Source organism: Mustelus asterias, chromosome 7 (genome assembly GCF_964213995.1).
Source record: "Mustelus asterias chromosome 7, sMusAst1.hap1.1, whole genome shotgun sequence".
NCBI lineage: Eukaryota > Metazoa > Chordata > Chondrichthyes > Carcharhiniformes > Triakidae > Mustelus > Mustelus asterias.
In genome coordinates this window covers 7617037-7642365 of record NC_135807.1, presented here as the reverse complement: position 1 = coordinate 7642365, position 25329 = coordinate 7617037, and the positions used below count along the sequence as shown (strand labels likewise).

Here is a 25329-nt window from a genome sequence, read left to right as displayed (position 1 = left end):
TGATCTGGACACCTAAAAACTTGAAGCTCTCGCCTCGTTGATGTAGACAAGGGCATGTTCTCCTTTACGCTTCCTGAACTCGATGCCAATCTCCTTCGTTTTGTTGATATTGAGGGAGAGATTATTGTTGCCGCACCAGTTCACCAGATTCTCTATCTCATTCCTGTACTCTGTCTCAACATTGTTTGAGATCCGACCCACTACAGTGGTGTCGTCAGCAAACTTGAAAATCGAATTGATGGGGAATTTGGCCACACAGTCACAGGTGTATAAGGAGTATAGTTGGGGGCTGAGAACACAGCCTTGTGGGGCACTGGTGTTGAGGATGATCGTGGAGGAGGTGTTGTTGCATATCCTTACTGATTGTGGTCTGCGAGTTAGGAAGTTCAGGATCCAGTCGCAGAGGGAGGTGCTGAGGCCCAGGCCACAGAGTTTGGAGGTGAGTTTCATGGGAATAATTGTGTTGAAAGCTGAGTTGTACTCAATAAATAGGAGTCTGACATGGGTGTCCTTGTATTCTAGGTGTTCCAGGGTTGAGTGCAGGGCCAGGGAGATGGCGTCTGCTGTGGCGTCCCCTGTTGCAGCGATAGGCAAACCGTAGTGGATCTAGGTAGTCTGGGAGGCTGGAGCTGATTTGTGCCATGACTAGCCTTTCGAAGCACTTCATAATGATGGATGTCAGAGCCACTGGACCATAGTTATTAAGACACGCTGCTTGGTTTTTCTTAGGTACTGGAATGATAGTTGTCATCTTGAAGCAGATAGGGACCTCAGATTCTTGTAAAGAGAGGTTGAAGATGTCTGTGAATAGTCCTGCCAGCTAATTATGAAAGTTGGCATGCTCACCTCTCAACCCAGCATGATTTTTAACTTTCTGCAATATGTCTCTTTTTTTTCTCCTGAAACGATCTCCTTTTCCAGCAGAATTTAAAGCTAGTTTTGATCATTATAACCATCAAACTGTCATTGATTGTCAAAAGAAACCATGTGGTTCACTAATGTCCTTTTATGGAAGGCAGTCTTCCATCTTTATCTGGTGTGGCCTATATGTGCCTCAAGACCCACAACAATGCAGGCAGGTGCAGGTACAGGAAATGTGGTTGACTCCTAGCTGCCCTCTGAACTATCAAGCTACTCGATTCAAAGACAGTTATGGATGGGGAACAGATGTTGGCCTTGCCAATGGTGCCCACATCCCATAAAAGAATAAAGCCACCCTAACTCCATAATTGGTTCCAAATTCTATCCCAGTGTCAATAACTCAGCTACCACTCTTTTGGCCCAATGTTCACCAATATCCAGTGTTATGCAGGTTAGGTTGATTGGTCATACTAAATTGCCTCTTAGTGTCCCAAGGTGCGTAGGTTAGGGGGATTAGTAGCAAGGATATGTGGGGTTATGGGGATGAGGTCTGGGTAAGATGCTCTATCGGAGAGTGTTGGTGCAGATTCGATGGCCTGGCCTGCTTCTGCACTGTAGGGATTCTATGATTTTATCATTTCATTGCACCAGAAATACTGGACTTCTTGCCAGTCCATTATTATCTCCCCTGCAGCTTTCAACTCCCACTTCATCTTGAACTTGCAATTCAAGTTTCTACAATGTATTATTTGCATTCATCTTCTCAAACTTCTGATGTTGGCTGTTCCCAATCCCTTCAATCTGGCTTCTGTGCCATCACAACAGTTCCATGATTGCTGTAATTATTGTGTGATTGGGATGACCATGACATTCTTTATTCCCCTCCCATGTCTCTCTAGCTCTCGGCATAGCCAGTCAGTTCCGTGTGATAACCGCTTTATTGAATGGAACTTCACAGACACAAGCTAATTTGATTTGGGGGGGGGAAGGGAGGTGGAGGAATGTGTCTTTAATATAACCATCGTGTTTAATCCCACTCTTTTGCTTGCTTCCTAGATTTCCTATAATTTTCTTATTTTTCAAACAACTTCCTATTTTTGTACCAGAGATTTTGGAAGATTAATCATTCTCCGTAAAAATGTTTCCAACATTCTCCTTTTAATTTGTGCCCTCTCATTGCTCAACAGAAATAATCTATCTCCATCCTTCATAATTTTGAAAGCCTCTCTATGAATTCCTTCTTCTCTGCTCTTTATTTTCTAACCTACAAGGCTGATCTTCCTCTAAAGACTCTCCCCTTCCCTAGCCCAGAATGTACGTCACCTTCAGCTTTCTCTCTTGACTCCTCTTGTGCCCCCTATCTGCATTTACCTTGTCACTGAGACCTTTTCTCCTGCTCCTTTGACTCTGTTCACTCTGAACTACTGATACCCAACATGGCCCCCATATTATTGTTGATGCTTATTTCTCCTCAGTTAAGCGATGAAATCGGGCATTACTTTGGAGGTGGAAGTAAATGCTCTTGTGATGAATGGGATATTGAAAGTTTATTTATTAGTCACAAGTAAGGCTTACATTAACATTACAATGAAGTTATTGTGAAGTTCCCCTAGTTGCCACATTCCGGTGCCTGTTCGGGTCAATACACCTAACCAGCACATCTTTCAGACTGTGGGAGGAAACCGGAGCATCCAGAGGAAACGCACGCAGACATGGGGAAAATGTGCAGATTCCACACAGACAGTGACCAGAGCCGGAATTCAAACCCGGGTCCCTGGCGCTGTGAGGCAGCAGTGCTAACCACTGTGCCACCGTGCTGCCCCTACTCTGCCACAGGGTTTAATACTCAACCCGAAGTTCATGAGTGTGTTAAGATTGTAAGCTATTTCTCTCAGCTTCTACCAGTACAATGAGGGACTGATGTTTTGTGATGGGGGTAGGGGATGTTGGCATAAGTTGCCCTGATATTGAACAGGGTGAAGATGTGACTCAACCAAGACACAATGTTAGATGAGTATCTTGACAGCGCACAAGTTGTGGGTGAGGTATTGCTGGATATTAGCACGCACGAAAGCTCATACGGTGCTTGTTGCCATTAGGTGGCACATAGAGAATAATTAGGAGAGGTTTAAAGATAAATCCTTCAGGGATCCTAGAAGAAGTGATGTGTGGACCATGAAAGATGAGCCTTTTTTTTTTGGTAAAGCAGTGGCTTTATTCAAATTGTGTGAAATGGAAACATGCAAGGACAATCCCATGGAACTAGCAAAGGAGAGACATTGGAGATGGATGACATATTTTTTGGAGGTGACGAGGAATGATGAAACATATCTGAAGATATAGAGGTTATAAGGTGTTCTTGGACATGTGTGCATGGTTTTTGTTTTAAAAAATTAAAATGATGTATTTGATTGATTTTTTCAAGCTGTAGAACAAAGGGACTGCACGGTAGCACAGTAGCACTGCTGCCTCACAGCACCAGGGACCTGCGTTCAATTCCCAGCTTGGGTCACTGTCTGTGTGGAGTTTGCACATTCTCCCTGTGTCTGTGTGTGTTTCCTCTGGGTGTTCCAATTTCTTCCCACATTCTGAAAGACATGCTGGTTCGGTGCATTGACCCAAACAGGCGACTAGGGGAATTTCACAGTAAGTTAATTGCAGTGTTAATGTAAGCCTTACTTGTGACAAATAAATAAAGGGACCTTGGTGTGTTTATCCACAGATCCCTGAAAGTGGAAGGGTATGTTATTTGGTGGTGATAAAGGCACATGGGTCACTTGCCTTTATCAATCGAGGCATAGATTACAAAAGCAGGAAGTCCTGTTGGAGTTGTATAGAACTTTGAGGCCGCAGCTAGAGTACTATGTGCCATTCTGGTTGCCACATTATTGGAAGGATGTGATTGCACTGGAGGGGGTGCAGAGGAGATTCACCAGGATGCTCCCTGGATGGAACATTTAAGTTATGAGGAGCAGTTGTGTAGGCTTGGATTGTTTTCATTGGAGCAGAGAAGACCTGATCGGATAGTACAAGATTGAGATTCGTGGACAGAGTGGATAAGGAGCAGCTATTTCCCTTACCTGAAAGGTCAGTCATGAGGGGACATAGGTTCAAGGTGAGGGGCAGGAAGTTTAAAGGGGATGAGGGAAAAACCTTTTTACCCAGAGGGTGGTGGTAATCTAGAATGCGCTGCCTGGGAGAATGGTAGAGGCGGGTTGCCTCACATCCTTTAAAATGTATCTGGATGAGCACCTGGCACATCATAACATTCAGGGCTATGGTCCAAGTGCTGGCAGATGGGATTAGGTGGTAGTTCAGGTGTTTCTGATATGTTGGTGTGGACTGGATGGGCTGAAGGGCCTCTTCTGCACTGCATGATTCTATGGTTCAAGCACTTTTATACTTTGGATTTTTACAAATGGAAATTATATTTGGGATTTCTATTTTACAGCAAATAGGAGACCAATAACAGATCATTGTGACTGTGACTCTGTGACCTTCTGCTTTAATTTTTCAAGTATTTATCCATTTCCCTTTGAAAGCTTACATGGATTCTTTGTTGATTCCATGTCCTAAAAACCCCCTTAAAAATAATTCTAGCTCACCCTTTTTGTATTCATAAATTTATGTTCTCTAGAACAAAGAGATCTAGGGGTACAGGTTCATAGCTCCTTGAAAGTGGAGTCACAGGCATTTGGCATGCTTGGTTTCATTGGTCAGAACATTGAATACAGGAGTTGGGACATCTTGTTGAAGTTGTACAAGACATTGATAAGGACACACTTGGAATACTGTGTCCAGTTCTGGTCACCCTATTATAGAAAGGCTATTATTAAACTAGAATGAGTGCGGAAAAGTTTTACAGGATGCTACCGGGACTTGATGGTTTGAGTTGTAATGAGAGGCTGGATGGACTGGGACTTTTTTCTCTGGAGCGTGGAAGGCTGAGGGATGATCTTGTAGAGGTCTATAAAATAATGAGGGGCATAGATCAGCTAGATAGTCAATATCTTTTCCCAAAAGTAGGGGTGTCTAAAACTAGAGGGCATAGGTTTAAAGTGAGAGGGGAGAGATACAAAAGTGTCCAGAGGGGCAATTTTTTCTCTCTCAGGGTGGTCTGTATCTGGAACAAGCTGCCAGAGGCGGTGGTAGAGGCGGGTACAATTTTGTCTTTTAAAAAGCATTTAGACAGTTACATGGGTAAGATGGGTATAGAGGGATATGGGCCAAATGTGGGTAATTGAGACTAGCTTGGGGATTAAAAAAGGGGTGACATGGGCATGTTGGGCTGAAGGGCCTGTTTCAGTGCTGTAAACCTCAATGACACTCTTAATGATTCAGTGGCCTTTCCTCAATTTGAGCACTGTCTAAAAGATTTCTCCTAACCTTGTTCCTGCTTTCTAGATTTCTGCTAATAACTAAAGATTCTCATCTGTTATAATCTTGGTGAACCTAAAACTAGAAGTGGTATTACCTCATATAGTCTAAGCAATGATTTCTGTAGGTTGAGTATTGAACCTTTCAATTTTTTACTTGATGCCACTATTTCTAAAACCCATGCTTTTTTGTGACAGCTTAATCAACTTATTGGTCCAATATTGAAATGTCTGAATCCTTAAGCCACCATTCTGTAATTTAACCATCTAGCTACATTTTGGGAGGAGGAATAAGGAAATATATCACCCCACATTTCTCTGCATTAAGCTCTACCTGATGCCTATCTCCCCAATCATCTGAACTGTATGAATCTCTTTGAATACACATGCAGTCCTTTTCAGAGTTAACCATATACTTGACTTTATGTCTAGTGCAAATATAAGAACAAAAACAGTGAGAGCAGCAGTAGGCCTTTTGGCCCCTAAAGCCTGCGCTGCCATTCAATACGATCATGGCTGATCTACTTGTGGGCTCGACTCCACTTTTCTACCTCTTTCATAACCTTTGACTCCCTCATAGATCTAAAATCTGCCTAGCTTGGCCTTCAGTTTATTCAATGACCCAGCCTCCACTGATCTCTGGTATAGAGAATTCCAAAGATTAACAATCTCCTCCATCTCCACCTTAAATGGGTAATTATTTATTTTGAAACTGTGCCCCCTAGTTCTAGATTCCTCCTCCTCTCTCCCCCCCCCCCCCCCCCCCCACACCACCACCACCACCACCACCACCACCACCACCACCACCACGATCAGAACTTGCTTTTCTGCATATCTTTGTGTGGTCTGAATTTTCATATTGTGCCACATTAAATCCAAGCTCACAGGATGATTAATCATCAGGGATGACATTCATCCCCTATTCTGCACATATAAAATCCTAAGAGTTAACCGGGTATGATTGTGTTTTGGATCAGAGAACCTGAATCTTGGACAATGAAGGCAAAATACTGAGGATGTTGGAAGTCTGAAATAAAACCAAAGTCCTGGAAACACTCAGCAGGTCTGGCAGCATCTGTGGAGAGAAAGTTCATGTTTTGAGTCCAATGTGACTCTCTTGGAAATAATAGCCTATGGAGTCGAGTGATAAGCTCTGAATTTTATTAGAATTCTGTTGAGGTTAGCAGCCGTGATTGCTGGACTATTTGTGCCTGATGACACAAACTAATTATGTTTCTGTTTAATGAACCAGGTCACATTTAATGTAACAGAGCTGTCATCGTCACCATTGGGAGGCACATTGTTACAATGTAATATATCCTGTGGGAGCCCTCTTTCCTCTTATAGAAATCTACCTGCAGCTTCACTCTTTTCATTATTGCGGATGTCTATTTGAGGTTGTGAAGGGAGGCAAGAAACAAATGTTTCAGTACAAGTTCAGTGAAGCATAGTGGTCAGCACTGCTGCCTCACAGCACCTGGGACCCCGCGGGGTTTGATTCTAACTTAGGGTGATTGTGTGGAGTTTGGACTGTCTGTGTGGGTTTCCTCCGGGTGCTCCGTTTTTCTCCCACGCTCCAAATATGTGCAGATTAGATTGATTGGGGATGTTCTTTTGGAGAGTAGGTGCAGACTTGACAGGCCAAATGGGCCTCTTTCTGCACTGTTGGGATTCTGTGGTTCTAACATATTCCTCTGGGTCATTTGGAGTGGACACGGAGTGTGAAATTTGGAGATTGTACAGGGCGATTTGTCTTTTAAACCTCCTTTTAAAAAAAAGTTTTTTTAAAGTTTATTTATTAGTCTCAAGTAAGGTTTTACATTAACACTGCAATGAAGTTACTGTGAAATTCCCCTAGTCGCCACAGTCTGACACCTGTTCGGGTCAATGCACCCAGCACGTCGTTCAGAATGTGGGAGGAAACCGGAGCACCTGGTGGAAACCCACGCAGACACGGGGAGAACGTGCAGACTCCGCACAGACAGTGACCCAAACTGGGAATCGAACCCGGGTCCCTGGAGCTGTGAGGCAGCAGTGTTAATCACTGTGCTACCGAACCTAGCCATAAACAGTCGAACTGACTGTTGGCAAGGCTTGAAAGGCAGCATATTGCTGTGGGAATTAATGCCTGCAGGAATAGTGGAGAGAACCTGAAAGAGTCAGTGTTTAATTTTGATCAAGGCCAGATTACCATTACAGCGTTTAATGCTTTCCATCTGTCTACAAAAAACACATTTGAAAGATTGTCAACTATCAAACGTTTGACCGAATCCATTTATGGGATAATTAAGGTGAGAACATTTGTTTTGGAAGAGAGCATTCCGTGTATAGATCCTGTCTGTAAACTGAGCTTGGTGGAAACATTCAGTTTACAAATTGTATTGTAAATAATAAATGAGCGTCAAACTTAACATGATAAACACTGACCCAAACCTTGTACTAAACACGCTTCACCATCCCTTAGTGTAGCAGAAGGTTATGGTTGCTGTCTTTTGAAATTAAATGAGAATTTCTATTTAATATGTACTTAATGTTGACATGATTAGTATGTACTTAATGTTGACATGAATGGCTATTAATCCAGGCCTTTCAGTGAAGTTGTGAATAAAGCTACTTGAAATGCAATTAATAGAAGTTTATTTGGTAAATAAGTCTGACAATTTAAGGAAGAATCTCAAAATTATGGGCCAACTCAAGGATGGTCATTCTTTGGAGATGCATTTTGAGAGCTTCAGGGAGTAACGTTTATTTATTAGTGTCACAAGCAGGCTTACATGAACACTGCAATGAAATTACTGTGAAAATCCCCGAGTCACCACACACCGGCGACTGTTTGGGTACACGGAGAATTTAGTGTGGCTAATGCACCTAACCAGCAATTCTTTCGGACTGTGGGAGGAAACTGGAGCACCTGGAGGAAACCCACGCAGACATGGGGAGAACATGCAGACTCTGCACAGAGAGTGACCCAAGCCAGGAATCAAACCTAGGTCCCTGGCACTGAGACAGCAGTGCTAACCACTGTTGCTCCAGAGAGCTCGGTCCCAGTCATTCTTCAAGAAGTTGTGTGTGTTAGGTGCAGAAAACCCCTCAATGTGATGCTATGCATTCTAACAGAGACCCGATTATAATATTCTGCATTGAGTGTTTGGGAAACTTGCTTCAATGTAACTTCCTTTCCATAAGACAATAGATGGGTAGTGTAAATGCTAAGATGTATTCTGAGCTGATTGATGCAAGAGGAACCTTGGGCATCAGTCACTCATGTCTAAATAAATTCCTATAGGAGGTATTTTGTGTATTAAGAATTCACCCTGCTGTCCTTGGTCTAAATATTTTCAGTTAAAGTACTTGAATTTATTTGGGGCTGGTGACGAGACTTTGAATCTATTAAGGTTACATTAGCCTTTTTTAAAGATATAATTTAATTTATCATAGGAGTCATTCACAAACTGAAGAAACATAACTGAGTGAATTAAATTCTCACTGGAAATCAAGGATTGTAATGTCCACACAATCGTGTTTTTGCTAATAGTGAGGTGGGGGGCTGGGTAAGATGCTGTTTAGGAGAGTTGCTGGAGATTTGATGGGCCGAACAGCCGCCTTCTGCACTGTATGAATTCTATGAAAGTGGAGGTGGTTTAGAAACTAAAAACCTTATTCTGAAGTTTATGGAGGAATAGAATCATGTTCTTGCCAATACCATGTGCTTAAAAACACTGACATGTGAACTTGCTCCAAGGAATAATTTAGAAGAGGAATAAAAAAGAAAATGGCAACCGCTTGGTATGGCTCCTGCTCTGCCCAAAACCGCAAGGAACTACAAAAGGTCGTGAATGTAGCCCAATCCATCACGCAAACCAGTCTCCCATCCATTGACTCTGTCTACACTTCCCGCTGCCTCGGCAAAGCAGCCAGCATAATTAAGAACCCCACACACCCCGGACATTCTCTCTTCCACCTTCTTCTGTTGGGAAAAAGATACAAAAGTCTGAGGTCACGTACCAACTGACTCAAGAACAGCTTCTTCCCTGCTGCTGTCAGACTTTTGAATGGACTTACCTCACACTAAGTTGATCTTTCTCTTCACCCCAGCTATGACTGTAACACTACATTCTGCACTCTCTCATTTCCTTCTCTGAACGGTATGTTTTCTCTGTATAGCACGCAAGAGACATTACTTTTCTCTGTGTTAATACATGTGACAATAATAAATCAAATCAAATGAAGCGGATGTAATTGCAGAGTGTGACCTCTTAAATCGATTTGAATATTGAGCTCACAGCTACAGTGCTACTGTACGCTAAGTATGAATAACTAGGGAACATGGTTCAAGCTAAAGAAGGAGCTTTGAGCAGGAGCTAGCAATTAACTGGAAATCATTGAAGTTTACGCAACAGCTGAACCAAGAAGCTAAATGAGTCTACTTCAAAAAAGAAAAGTTGCATTCCAGGGAAAATGTCCAAGAATAGCTGAATAAAGTGTAGACATTCAGAAGGCATTAATTAGAACTCGAGCGAGTCCAATGCTATATGGAAGGAAAAGTTTTGAGATAGAAAAAGGTGCACGATGTCACACACCCACAAGCAGGGAAAATCAAAAGAATTCGAACAGAAAGCAAGTTGAAACTGGGCTGTAAAAAAGCTGCGTCTTCGAATACAGGAGATAAGTAGGATCATGTACAAAGTCTGGGACCAGCTGTTTCACTTGCTCTCAATGAAGATAGAACTGTGAACGGTCCTCATTGACCTCCAAGTCTGCATCACAGTGGTGGGAATGGCATCTTCAATACTGTGTGCAGTTGAGTTGGTTAGCTCAGTTGGTCGGATGGCTGGTTCTGGAATGACGCCAGCATGGTGGACAACAGTGACTTTTATTTAAGGGAGGATGCAAATGTGTTGTAGGTGTCCAGCAGAGGTTCGCTAGATTGATACCTGGAATGGACAGGTTATGTTATGAGGGTAGTTTCCACTGGAGTTTAGAAGGGTGAGGGGTGACTGGATTGAAGTTTACAAGATTAATATTGACAAGGTAAATGTGGAAAGGATGCTTCCTCTTGTGGGTAAATTCAGCACCAGGGGCACTGTTTTAAAATGAGAGGCCTCCCCAATAGGACAGAAATGAGGAAATTATTTTTCAGAGGATCATGCCACTGGAAGCGGGATCACTGAATATTTTTCAAGTGGAGGTAGATAGATTTGACTTATTATTGTCACATGTATTTAGAATACAGTGAAAAGTATTGTTTCTTGCATGCTCTACAGACCAAGCATACCATTCATAGAGAAGGAAAGGAGAGAGCGCAGAATGTAGTGTTACAGTCATGGCTAAGGTGTAGAGAAAGATCAACTTAATGCGAGGTATGTCCATTCAAAAGCCTGATGGCAGCAGAGAGGAAGCTGTTCTTGAGTTGGTTGGTATGTGACCTCAGACTTTTGTATCTTTTTTCCACCATCTCCCGTCGGGAAAGAGAATGTCTGGGGTGCATGGGGTCCTTAATTATGCTGGCTGCTTTTCCAAGGCAGTGGGAAGTGTAGACCGAGTCAATGGATGGGAGGCTGGTTTCAGTGATGGACTGGGCTTCGTTCACGACCCTTTGTAGTTCCTTGCGGTCTTGGACAGAGCAGGAGCTATACCAAGCTGTGATACAACCAGAAAGAATGCTTGTGTAAAAGTTGGTGAGAGTCGTGGTGGACATGCCAAATTTCCTTAGTCTACTGAGAAAGTAGAGGCGTTGGTGGGCTTTCTTAACTATAGTGTCGGCATGGAGGGACCAGGACAGGTTGTTAGTGATCTGGACACCTAAAATTTGAAGCTCTCAACCATTTCTACTTCGTCCCCGTTGATGTAGCCAGGCGCATGTCCTCCACTACGCTTTCTGAAGTCGATGACTATCTTCTTTTGTTTTGTTGACATTGAGGGAGAGATTATAGTTGCCGCGCCAGTTCACTAGATTCTCTACCTCTTTCCTGTACTCTGTCTTGACATTGTTTGAGATCTGACCCACTACGTTGGTGTCATCAGCAAACTTGAAAATCGAATTGGAGGGGAATTTGGCCACACTGTCATAGGCGTATAAGGAGTATAGTAAGGGGCTGAAGAGACAGCCTTGTGGGGCACCAGCGTTGAGGATGATCGTGGCGGAGTTGTTGTTGCTTATCCTTACTGATTGCGGTCTGTGAGTTAGAAAGTCTAGGATCCAGTCGCAGAGAGACGAGCCGAGCCCCAGGCCATAAAGTTTGGAGATTAGTTTCGTAGGAATCATTGTGTTGAGGTTGAACTGTAGTCAATACATAGGTGTCTTTGTTATCTAGGTGTTCCAGGGTTGAGTGTAGGGCCAGGGAGATGACATCTGCTGTGGACCTGTTGCGGCGGTAGGTGAACTGTAGTGGATCCAGGCAATCTGGGAGGCCAAGATTGATTCGTACCATGACTAAGCTTTCGAAGCACTTCATTCAAACAAGATGCTTGTTGGGCAAGGGAATGAACGCAAACTCGATGGTCGTGATATTGAATGGTGGATTGGGTCCAAGTGAATGGCCTACAATTGCTCCTCTTTTGTATGTTTGTGTGTTGATCTTCCAAGTAGTTGAAAGAAGGACTCAGCAACAGCATCTGTGTTAATTGCTTGAGCTTTTGTATAGGAAAGCAGACCTGCTGGGGAGAGGACAATTGGGATCTGCTGGAAATTCAGGAACTGCACAAGATCAGCCCCACTTTTATAAAGTGGCCCAAGAGGCATACCACACCTCCCTGCAAATAGACCCTCTCTCTGTTCATCACGGTAGACACTTCTTAATGTCATCTGTGGTTGTACCACAAAGCCTAGGATTAACAAATTTAATGAAGGACCTACAATGACTGCAAGGGAAAGGTGGGGCTACACCTCATGGACCCTCCGCAACCCGTATACCTGGAGGGATTGCATCCTAGTGGCTGTTGATACCATCAATAACAGCAGTCCCATACAGAGACCTTTGAGGTATGGCAACGGGTGTGTTACGGTCTCCTGAATCATAGAAACCCTACAGTGCAGAAAGAAGCCATTCGGCCCATTGAGTCTGCACTGGCAGCAATCCCACTCGGGCCCTATCCCCATAACCCCACATATTTACCTTGCTAATGCACTGTTACTTGTCATTTATAATGATTTGGATGAGAATGTAGGAGGCATGATTAGTAAGTTTGCAGATGACACCAAAATTGGGCATAGCGGACAGTGAAGAAGGTTATCTCCAATTGCAACAGGATCTTGATCAATTGGGCCAGTGGACTGACGAATGGCAGATGGAGTTTAATTTAGATAAATGCGAGGTGATGCATTTTAGTAGATCGAACCAGAGCAGGACTTACTCAGTTGATGGTAGGGCGTTGGGAGAGTTATAGAACAGAGATCTAGGGATACACGTTCATTGCTCATTGAAAATGGAGTCGCAGGTGGACAGAGTGGTGAAGAAGGCATTTGGTATGCTTGGTTTCATCGGTCAGAACATTGAATAGAGGAGTTGGGACGTCTTGTTGAAGTTGTACAAGACATTGGTAAGGCCACACTTGGAATACTGTGTACAGTTCTGGTCACCCTATTATAGAAAGGATATTATTAAACTAGAAAGAGTGCAGAAAAGCTTTACTAGGATGCTACCAGAACTTGATGGTTTGAGTTATAAGGAGAGGCTGGATAGACTGGGACTTTTTTCCCTGGAGGGTAGGAGGCTTCGGAGTGATCTTATAGAGGCCTATAAAGTAATAAGGGGCATCGATCAGCTAGATAGTAAATATCTTTTCCCAAAGGTAGGGGAGTCTAAAACTAGAGGGCATAGGTTGAAGATGAGAGGGGAGAGATATAAAAGTGTCCAGAGGGGCAATTTTTTCTCACGCAGGATGCTGAGTGTCTGGAATGAGCTGCCAGAGGCAGTAGTAGAGGCGGGTACAATTTTGTCTTTAAAAAGCGTTTAGACAGTCACGTGAGTAAGATGGCTATAGAGGGATATGGGCAATTGGGACTAGCTTAGTTGTTTTAAAAAAAAGGTGGCATGGGCAAGTTGGGGCCAAAGGGCCTGTCTCCATGCTTGTAAACCTCTGACTCTAATCCCAATAATTTACACATCCCGGGACATTAAGGGGCAATTTAGCATGGCCCATCAACCTAGCCTGCACATCTATGGACTGTGGGAAGAAACCTGAGCACCCGGAGGAAACCCACACAGACACCGAGAATGCACAAACGGTGATCGAAGCTGGGAATCGAACCCAGGTCCGTGAAGTTGAGGGGCAGCAGTGCTTGCCACCGTGCCGTCAAAACAATGACACGGCCTCATGTTCAAATGCATCACTAGTGGGAATAGGTTTACCCACATCAGAGGTTGGATTTTTGAAATGTTTTGTAGCTGTCAACCCTGATTTGGAACGGGTGCCTCCGAGATTGCAAATGTGGGCAATGGAGGGCCGCAGTACCTGTTAACATTTTTATATCTATGCTCAGCATGTTGGATGAGACATAATTATGGCACTGTCTACACTCAGGTGGGCATAAATGATCCTTTTTCAAAAGAGAATTAGGGCTTCTCCCTGGTATCTCTCAACTCTCATTTAAAAAAAAATCATCTGGTCATTTTCTCTGGTTTTGGGGCCTATACCCAACTTGGTTGCCACATTTCCTAGGTTACACTAGTGACTTAATTTCAAAAGTTTTTAACTGGCTGTGATGGGCTTATGGATGTCCTGCAGTTGTGACTGGTGCCATATGAATCCACAGAAGGTGGTCAGAGGTAATGTTTCCAACCCTGTAAATCTATTTGTCTGTAAACAATATGTCTCTCAACTTACTGACAGATTTTTAAAAAATGGTATATGAGTATGACCCAAGGAAGAAATGATTAGGCATAGATAGATAGAATCCTACAGTGCAGAGGGAGGCCATTCGGCCCATTGAGTCTGCACTGACCACGTTCCCACCCAGGCCCAATCCCCATAACCCCATGCATTTACCCTAGCTAGTAGCCCTGACACTAAGGGGCAATTGAGCATGGCCAATCTACCTAACCTGCACATCTTTGGACTGTGGGAGGAAACCCACACAGACACGGGAATCCTGATCCTGGATTTTTTAATAAAGGATCCATTAAAGAGGGAGATTGGGTGAATTGACATTTTGTTTAGAGTTCTGGAGTAGTTTGATTTAGAAAGTTATGGATTGTCTTTGCTGCTGTGGTGGAATTTGTCACAGCTACCAAAATGTGAGCAAAGATTTCAGATCGGATTGCTGGATGTGGATCGGCTTGAAACCACCTCGTTAATTTACAAAGCCCCGGAACTTGTTACAATTCTTTTGGGGGGTGGGGGGGCGGTGGTTGTGGGAAATTCTCAGTTATAGAATCTACAGCGCAGAAGGAGGCCACCGAGCCCACACCGACAACAGCACCACCCCTGTAGCCCCACACATCCACTCCACCCCCCCTCTTCCCCCACAGTCCCCCTGACACTAAGGGGCAATTTACCCTGGCCAATCAACCTAACCACACATCTTTGGAGTATGTGAGGAAACCCACGCAGACATGGGGAGAACATGCAAACTCCACACACAGTCACCCGAGGCTGGAATTGAACCTGGCGCTGTGAGGCAGCAATGCTATCCATTGTGCTACGGAAAAAGAAACAACTGAAGCATGTTTTCTTGTATATTTCAACTGGGATTCCCAATTGTCAACACACTGTTGTAGCTAATGCATGATAGCAGCTCAGTATTTCACAATCAAGCACTCTGAACTTGAATAATGTGTAATTTTACCTGAAGAGTTTCCAGATCTGTTATGGCAGCATGTGTTTGTGAATAAATATGGGGGGGTGGGAATTCCCCTTGCCCATTGCATTGCTCAAGCAGCACAGTGAGCTGGAGACATCAACAGAGGCAAAAAACGCATGCTGCCATGATAGATCTGAAATCCTTCAGGTTTCCATCTCCGGCTCCAAGTTTTTTTGAGTCATCAGCTCTGTGGCGGAAATCGGCGCGGAGCTGATTTCTGTATTTAAATTCCGATTTGCATTCGATTAGCAGGTCTGGGACTGAAGCCTCCGGGTCCGCCAGTGTGCTCCCGCTGCCAGGAGTGGTTCACCCCAACAGGGTTTACAACATCTCCCCATGAACGGGGAACTGGCGGCCAACTCTGCTGGAGGAATGGAGGCCTCCCCACAGGAGTTTGGGGGTAAGGGAGGGGGTGCCCCCGGGCACTGCCCATTGGGCGGCGCCTATAGTGGAGTGATCATTGGAGGTTGCGGCTCCGGCTGCCACTCTGCAAAAGGATCGGTGGCAGAGGGAGGGAGGACGACGATCGGGGCTGGCCATACGGGTGGGGAGGGGGGTGGGGTGCTGACAGAACTGCCTGGGTGGGGGTGGCGAGACATTGAGGTTGGCTCGGATAGTTTCAAGTTTATTTATTAGTGTCACAAGTGGGCTTGCATTAACACTGCAATGAAGTTACTGTGAAAATCTGGGAGGCCAGTGATGGGGGGGGAGGGGGGAAGATCGGAGTCGGAGGGGCAGCGATGCGGGGTCGTGGAGCTGTCCGAAGATCGGGAGGCCGGTAGTGTGGGACCACTGCACATGCACTGATCTCGGCGCTGACAGATCGGTGCAATCGCAATGGCCTGCTCAGCACTATGCTGCTGGCCTCTCCAGCGGGAATAGGCCACGGCCCCAGATTTTCAAAGTGAATCTCCCTGAGGCACTCTGCAGTGCTCAAAAGTGTGGGGGATTCATTTTTGAAAGTGCTGCTAAAAACGTCAGTGGGAGTTGCTCCAGTTTTCACGCAAATTCAGTGAATCGCCCACGTGATCTTTATATTTATTTTTCACACTAATCAGCTGCTGTTTATTCAGTGCTACAAAAGTCTTCCACCCCATCATGGTGAAAATGTGTTTTGACAATTTTGAATGTTGGGAAAGCATAATTTAAGTTCCGAGCAATCATCTTGGATTTGCTCGAGTTAAAACTATGGCTGAGCCTTGCAGTGCAGCCAATTCAGTCCCTCATTTGTCTTGCCTTATGAAATTTATGAATACACAAATGTCTTTTAGCTCTACTCATTTCAATCCGAGACATGGAGATAGTAGCGACGTTGCTACTATGCACCATTTCTGAATGCTAATATATAATTGCTGTAACTAAGCATGCTGGCACAACCGTGCCTGTTGTAGCTGAATGTTTTTATTCTAAACTAAAATAGAATTATATCTACATGTGAACATTTCACTATTTGTTTAAAATCTGTGTGGGCTACAGCTTTGTTTTTATTTTTACATTCTACACTCTGCCTCTGGCTCCCATTCAAAGGTTAAATTTGAGGTCAGGGAGATAAATTGTGCTTCATACTCTACAGGAAGAAATTAGCATTTTTATAAATAACTCACACTGCTGCCCTTAACCAGAATTAATGGATATAAAGAGAATACTGAGTCACGATGGTGAAACAACATGCACTGCATGCATATTTACATATTTCACAAAGATATTTGCTTTTTTTTCCTCCCTCTGAATTCCTTACCCCTATGCTTGGGCAGACAATAATTCTTAATGATTTACAGACAGGAAACTCAGGAGGTCTGGAAGCATCTGTGGAGGGAGAAACAGAGTTAATGTTTCACGTCCGCAAGACTTCATCAGAGTTAGAGAAGGAGAAATGTGATGGATTTTATGCTCTTTAAGAGGACTGAAGCAAAGTAGAAGGTCTGGGAAAATTGTGAGTAAGAGAGATTGGAAAAAGATGTCTGGGGCTCAAAGCAAAAGCGTGTTAAGGACTGAAGAAGTTGCTGATAGTGGCATAAACGTAAGATAGCAGAATTTGTTCATGGTAGTTAGCCTTGTTCAGCTGATGACCTCTCGGTCCACTTGTTAAGAAAAATATATTTTATTAGAAATATAATTGTAGTATCCCCACTCTCAAAGAAATTATCATCTGAGATCTTCACATTGAGTACATTTTGCATCATTGCAGATTTGCATGAACGGCTGCCAACTTTCACTCAAGTCCATCTCTCTTTTCTGATTAGCTGACAAATGCAAATTATTTTGTGTGCAGGGCTCATAATTTATTTTGGGATTTTTTTAGTGTACAGCTACAATAAGCTTATTGTCTATTGTCACATTTCAGAATATACCAAATATGTACAATAAACGGCCCGAAGCTAATGAGTATTTAATCACATATTTTATTAGGAAATGGAAAACGCCTATTGTGTGGCAAAGCATTCATCCATTTGGGGAACCATTTGGTTGCATTGTAGATTGAAGGGAGTCGAGTCGGAATTGCACCTAAACACAGTGAAGTAAATGTTGTGTGCCATTGCCAGCAGAGATTTATGGCCAGGGTGGATGGATTGAATCTGGCCTTGCATCTTGAAGGGAGGGTGGGTTTTGATTTAAGTATGCAGGTTTTTTAAAAGTATATTTCTGAATGAAATTGCAGGAAAGTATATATCTGAATAATAGTAAATTATGGGACTAACCTTAACACAAATTGTTTAATGAATTCATCAAATGTTGGTGTTGCCTTCTAAGGGTGGTTGATAAAAGAGAAAATTGGAAGGCCAGTGATTTTTACGGCTTGCCCTTTCTCCCTTTTAACTTCCAAATTTTTATTTTGAATTTTTTGTTACTTGAATCCTTGATCAAATTATTTTCCAGTTCCCTTCAGAGTCTGAAACTTCAGCTTTGCTGTTGTCTTTTTTATTCTAAAAGAAAGATTGACTATGATTAAAATAATGCAAGGAGTAGTCTGCATGGGACAGCATGGCGGCACAGTGTTTAGCACTGCTGCCTCACAGCACTAGGGACCAGGTTTGATTCCAGCCTTGGGTGACTGGAGTTTGCACCTTCTCCCCGTGTCTGCGTGGGTTTCCTCCAGGTGCTCCGGTTTCCTCCCACAGTCCAAACTGTGGATTGGCCATGCTAAATTGCCCCTTAATGTCCAGGGATGTGTGGGTTGGGTGGATTAGCCATGGTAAATGTGTGGGATTACGGGATAGGGCAGGGGGCTGAGCCTGAGTAAGATGCTCTATCGGAGAGACTAATTTGGTACATTTCAGTAAAAGCACAAAAGAAGGATCTTTGCTGAACACCAGACATTGTGAAGCACTTCAACAATGACTACACTTTTTGAAGTGTAGGAAACATGGCAGCCAGTTTGCACACAGCAAGCTCTCTCAAACAATGTGCTGATGACCAGATAATCTGTTCCGTGATGTTGGTTGAGGAATAAATGTCAGTCAGGACACTGGGAGAGCTCCCCTGCTCTTCTTGGAAATAGTGCTCTGTGATCTTTTATGTCCACCTGGATAGGTGATTGAGACTTGGTTGAATATCTCATATGAAAGATGGAATACCTGGCTTATTTGCTTCTGGGTTAGGATAGGGAACAAAATTAGCCAGGGTTCCTTCTGCCAATCTCTCCAATGGTCTCCTAGAACTTTCAAGGGTATGCTTAAAGGTTGGGTGAGATGAATACAAGTCTATGATGATGCCATTCTAGTCAAATGGATTGGCAATGTTTACTGTCTAGACTCATATATTAAAATAAATGTTCATCTTTGTCAAGCTACCAGAAGATGATGATGGGCAGTCCTCAAAATTTAGGATGACTTGCTTCCACACTCAAAATCCGTTCCCGGGTGACTTGAACTAACAGGGCATAAGTTTACAAATTGGAGCCAGATCTTTCGGGGGTGGAATTTGAAACAGTGATGGAAGTTTAGAATTTTCTTTCACAAACAGCACTTGATACTAGATTAGCTTTTAATTTTAAATTGAATTATTTTTGTTATCCAAACATCAAGGAATATGGGGCCAAGGTATGTATATGGAGTTCGGTCATAAATCGGCTATGATCTCACAAAATAAGCTCAAGGGGCTGAATGGCCGCCTTCTGGTTCTATGTCCTAATGCATCTATGTATAAAATCCTTGAGTTTGTAATGTGATCATCCAGTATATTGGTTTAAAGTTTTTTTGTATAAAAACCCAATAGTATTTTAAATTTAGGTGTGAGATCTGGCAAGGCCATTCCAAATTGTTCTTGAAGATGAAGCGTTGCTTTCTTGAATGTAATGGAGTGGCTGGCTAAGCCTTTCCAGAGGGCTGTTAAGAGTCAAGCTTCTAACTGTGACTGGAGTGTCATCTGGGCCAGACAGGTTAGGAACAGCAGATTTCTTCCCCAAAAGGACATTAGTGAATCAATGGGTCTTCACAGTAATTCAGTAGTTCCATTAATGACACTAGATTTTTTTACTCCATATTTTATTTAATTAAATCAAACTTCTGTCTCTATAGTGGGATTTGAACGATTTTCTTTGGCTAAAATGCAGCCAAACTACTGTACTCCTGCAGCTACCAACTTTATTTGTAAATGATCAAGTTAACACACTGATTCATCATTGAGCCTACGTACTATGTATTCATTGGAACTGGTTGAGGTTCAACAGTTTGTAAATTGTGCTGCGTTTAGCAGAGTTGGTGTTCCATCTATACTGCATATTGAGCTAGTGATACCCAGCCATTTCAGAACACTGGTAGTTCAGTGTCTTATGGAATCATAGAGCATGGAAGGTCGTCATTTGATCACTTGCATGTGCTGGCTCTTTGAGAGGACTGTCCGGTTAATCTCATTTCCGTGTTCTATTTCCATAGCCCAGCAAATTTCTCCTTTTACACATCTCCATTCTGAAGGTTGCTATTGAATCTGCTTCCACCACTCTTTCAAGCGGTGCATTCTAGATTCTAATAATTAATTGTGTAAAAGTAAAAAATTTCTTCGCCTTTCCATGAATCTGTCCTCTGCCAGTGGAAACAATTTATTCCCAACCAAGCTCTCAAAAACCCTCATAGTTTTGAATACCTTTCCCCTTGACCACGGTGGCACAGTGGTTAGCACTGCTGCCTCAGCGCCAGCAATCCGGTTCAATTCTGGCCTCGGGTAACTCTCTTTGTGGAGTTTGCACATTCTCCCCATGTCTGCGTGGGTTTCCTCCGGGCGCTCCAGTTTCCTCCCACAGTCCAAAGATATGTGGGTTAGGTGGATTGGCTATGCTAAATAGGTTAGGGGGATTAACAGGGTGGGGTTACGGGGATGGGGGTTGGTGGAATTGTGCTCAGTGTAGGCTGGATGGACCGAATGGCCGCCTTCTGCACTGAGGATTCTGTGAACTTTCTCCTGCTTGAAGGAGAACAATCCCAGATTCTCTAATCTCTCTGGTGATTGAAGCCACTCATCCTTGGTGCCATTCTGATAAATCCCCTCTGCTAACTTTCCAAGGCTTTTGGCGTTTACCTGAAGTGTGGTACTCTGAATTAAGCACAGTAACTAAACTGAGGTTTAACTGAGTTATAAAGATTTACCTTAAATTCTTTGCTGTTGTACCATTTATCCCTTTATTTATGATGTGGAGATGCCAGCATTGGACTGGGGTGGGCACAGTCAGAAATCTCAACAACGGGTTAAAGTCTCTCAACACCAGGTTAAAGTCCAATAGGTTTATTTGGTAGCACAAGCTGAGTTGTGAGACTACTTACTGTGCCTACCCCAGTCCAACGCCGACAACTCCACATCAAGGTTAAAGTCCAACAGGTTTATTTCGGAGCGCTGCTCACCTGATGAAGGAGCAGCGTTCCAAAAGCTTGTAATTCCAAATAAATCTGTTGGACTTTAATCTAGTGTTGAGAGACTTCTTACTGTGCCTTTATTTAGAACAACAAAGATCCTATTTTAAAGTAAGTAGCCTTCTCAACTTGTCTTGTACGCACATCTTTGAAGGTGACGGGATTCCCAATTCCTGCTGAACCCACTTTAAAATTCTGTCACTTAATTTATACTTATTTTTCCTTTCAGAATGATCATTTCACACTTCATTTGCCACTCTTCTACCCATTTTACCTGTCTTCCTACAGTCGGCATATTTTCAGCTTTAAATTACCAAGATTGTTAATGGTTTATTGATACCTTTTTTATAACAAACATTTTCAGCATATTCTGAATTTTGCTTTTATGTTATTATAAGATTCGTCTATTTGCAAGACTGTGGGACAAAATTACGGCATCCGAATGTGCAGTTTAGATAACACTGGGCTGTGAAACACTATCTTTTACTCATGTTTTGATATTAAGGATGTGAGCCTTAATGGTAATAATGAACAAATTGCAGGCATATTTGCATTTTATTATGCCAGTGGTGTTTTTTGTTTTTAGCATGATGATGCTATTGATATTGCTTATGTAGTTAAGAGCAAACAGACTGTGTGGGTTCACCTGTTATCAAAATACTTTTGTAACCATTTGTTGGAGTTGATCATCTTGTTAATGAAAGATTATTCCATAGTGGTTCATTTTTGTTAATTTTCTGCTTCAGTTTTTCCTTTTGCTTTCTTACCAAGTTCTTCCAAATACTTCATTTACCATTTTCAACTAGATGTTTTTCCACCTGTTGTGATTGTCTTGAGGGAAAATAATGATTTTTGGAACAAAGTAGGAAGTTGGTAATCAGGGCAAGAACAGAGGACGCTGGAAAAACTCAGCAGGTCTGCCAGTAACTTAGGGGAGAAATAGTTAATGTATCCAGCTCTTATTCAGAACTGAAGGGAGCAAGAATGTGTAAGAAATGTAACAAAAATAGCAACTTTTACAAACAAAAGACAGATTGCCTGGTATAAGGGGGAGAGGTGATGGGCTTTGCATTGAGGCAATACATGTATGGGACATCTTTTAAAAAGGTTGGGGGGGGAGGGTTTAAGATGGAGGTGAAAGGTCAAAAGTTGCCCAACTCAACAGTGAGTCCTGAGGGCTGCAACGTGCCCAACCGGAAGATGAGATTTTGTTCCTCCAGCTTTCGCCAGGCTTCATTGGAGCATTGCAGCAGGCCAAGGACAGACGTGGGCATGAGAACAAGATGCTGAATTAAAATAGCACGCAACAGGAAAGTTGGGGTTATGCCTGCAGACTGAACGACAGTGTTCCGCAAAGCAGTCACCCAGTCTGCATTTAGTCTTCCCAGTGTAGAGGAGTAGCGAATTCAAGAACTCAAATTGAAGGAAGTGCAATTAAAACGCAGCTCAACATGAAAGCTGTATTTGGGGCCTTGAATGGTGAGAGGAGGAGAAAGTATACGGGCAGGTGTTGCATCTTTTACGATTGCAAGAGAAGGTACTGTGGGAAAGGGACGGGGAGTTGGGCATGATAGAGGGGTGGACTGGGGTGTCCCGAAGGGAGTGGTCTCTTTGGCATGCTGATGAGGTGGGGCAGGGAGTGGGAAATGTGTTTCGTGCTAGCATTGTGCTGGAGCTGGCAGAGGGGAAGGGTCGAACCCAGCTGAGTGCCCTTTCAATCACAGGAGGGAGAGAAAACTATGTTAAGGAAAAAGGCAGACATTTCAGAAGCACCATTTTCAAAGGTGACATCATCGGACCAAATGCGAGGGAGCTGGAGAAACTGGGAGAATGGGATGGAGTCCTTACAGGGAGTGGAATGTGAGGAGTTGTAGTCGAGGTAGCTGAGAGTCAGTGGATTTATGATGAGTATTGGTGGTCGGTCTATTACTGGAAAATGGGGCAAGAGGTCAAGGAAGTGAAGTGAAGTGTCAGAGATGGACCTTGTGCAAATGACAGACGGGTAGAAATTGAAAGCAAGATTGATTAAAAATTTTCAGGTCTAGACGAGAGCATGAAGCAGCACTGATACAGACATCGCTGCAATGGAAAAAGAGTTGTGGGAGCTGGCCTGAGAAGGACTGAAACGAGGAGTGTTCCACATAACCCACAAAAAGGCAGGTGTAACTGGGGCCCTGATTGTACCCGTAGCCACACCTTTTATTTGTTGAAAGTGAGAAAAGTTAAAGGAGGAATTATTTAGTGACAAAACAAGTTCAGCTAGGTGGAGGAGAGTAGTGGTGGGCGGGGATTGTTCGGGCCTCTGCTCAAGGAAGAAGCATAGAGCCCTCAGACTATCCTGCTGGCAGATGAAAGTGCAGGGGGATTGGACATCCATAGTGAAGAGGAGGCAGTTAGGGCCGGGGAACTGGAAATGTTGATATGATTTAAAGCATCAATGAATCATGAATGTAGGTGGAGGAGACTGGACAAGGGGAGAGAGGATGGAATGAGTTCCGTGGGACCTACTGAATGGGGCTGGTGAATTGATAACAGCAAACAAAAAATGGCGGATATGTTAAATAAATATTTTATATCATTCTTCACTGTGGAAGACATTGCAAATATCCCTAAGATGTCAGATGGGCTGATTACAGATAATATGGTAGAACTTACCATGGGTAAGGCAGGGTAGATTCAGAAAGAATGTTCCCAATGGTGGAGTAGTCCAGAACTAGGGGTCATAGTTTGAGGATAAGGGGTAAACCTTTTAGAACTGAGGTGAGGAGAAATTTTGTCACCCAGAGGATGGTGAATGTGTGGAATTCACTACCACAGAATGTAGTTCAGACCAAAACATTGTCTGATTTCAAGAAGAAATTAGATATAGCTCTTGGGGCTAGAGGGATCAAGGGATATAGGGGGAAGGGGGGGGATCAGGATATTGAATTCGATGATCAAAATGAATGGCAGAGCAGGCTCAAAAGGCCAATTGGCCTACTCCTGCTCCTAGTGTCTATAGGGAAACTCAAGGGGCTAAAGGTGGCCCAGCTGCCAGGACCTGATGAACTGCATGCTAGGCTTTTAATGGAAGTGGCTGCAGAGATAGTAGTGAAAGCCAGCCACATTTCATAGCCTAGTACTTCTCTAGTGAAGCACTAATTGAATAAGGCTAAGCATAACTTGTTCTCTGACCACATTCGTAGCAATTGGTTACAAAGAAGTATAATAGAGGAGGGTTGATGAGAGCTGGGGAAGGCAATTGGGCCCCTTGAGTCTGCTGCATCATTCAATAATATCATAGCTGCCTGGTTGTGCTCTCAGCTCATCTTTCCTGTCTTGCCTCACCGAATCCCTTACTTAAGAAAGATCTGTCTAACTGTGCCTTAAATAAACTCAATGACCAAGCTACACTGCTCTCTGGGGAAGAGAATTCCACACACCAATGATCCTTTGGGAGAAATAAAATATCCTCCTCTCTGTCTTAAGGGGAAGTCCCCTTTATTTTTAACCTACGTCCCCTGGTTTTAGCCTCCCTCGAGAGGAAACATCCTTTGGGTATCCACTCTCAAGTCCCCTCAGGATCATCTCTCTCAATTCTAAACTCCAATGGGTATTGGTCTAAACTGTCCACCATTTCTTTAAGTTATTTCCTGGACACATTGGCCCTGATTTTACCAGCACGGCCGCCCGAGGCTCATAAGATTGTGTCCAAGGTCAACAGGGAATGCCGTTTTGTAAGCCTCGCCCACCTTGATTTCGGGGCAGCCGTGCCGGTAAAATCAGGGCCATTGTTTGATGAAGAATTAACAAGACATTTTAATTTATTTTCCCTAATGGAAATAAAATCTGTATTGCAATAAACCTGTCATCTTGCCATGTCTAAATTGATCTAGTGGCAAATGACTAAAGCTTTTGTTGTAGTTTTGCATGCTCTGGCATTGCATAATATATAAAATGTACTTGTATGTTTTCAATCTCAGTAAAGAATAGTAAAATGCAGTAAGTTGCATGATGACTTACTGAACATACTGGGTGCTGGTCCAGGCTTTGCGCTGAAGTCCACTTCCAAGACTTGTGCGCCACATCCTGGCTGCAACTGATGAAAGGCAGTAAATCCTGACTTGTGTTGTAGTTGCATTCCTGAAAATCACAACTTTAAGAAGTTGGATTTTCCTATTAAAGGTGGAACGGATTTGTTAATGTTGTGCATATGCAGTTGTAGTGTTTTGCTGTGTCGTCATTGTGATGCCACAGTAAGCTCGATCACACTTGTCAAAAGGCTACATGTTTCTCTTAGAAGTGGGGGAAACGTGTGATGGAAGTACGGAAATGGCTGTATTTTCATAAGCTCTGGCGCTACTCATCTTTTATTCCTTTTGTTTATCCTGATGCACAACGTATAATTATCTAAGATAAAAGCAAAATACTACGGATATTGGAATCTGATTCTGATCACTTCATGGAC

The 25329-nt window shown here is 43.2% G+C and overlaps 1 protein-coding gene across 3 annotated transcripts in view; it reads left to right on the top strand.

Annotated features, from left to right (window-relative positions):
* The window catches only part of b4galt6 (UDP-Gal:betaGlcNAc beta 1,4- galactosyltransferase, polypeptide 6), an 81133-nt gene that overhangs the window by 15886 nt on the left and 39918 nt on the right, over nucleotides 1-25329 (top strand). The window lies entirely within an intron of this gene.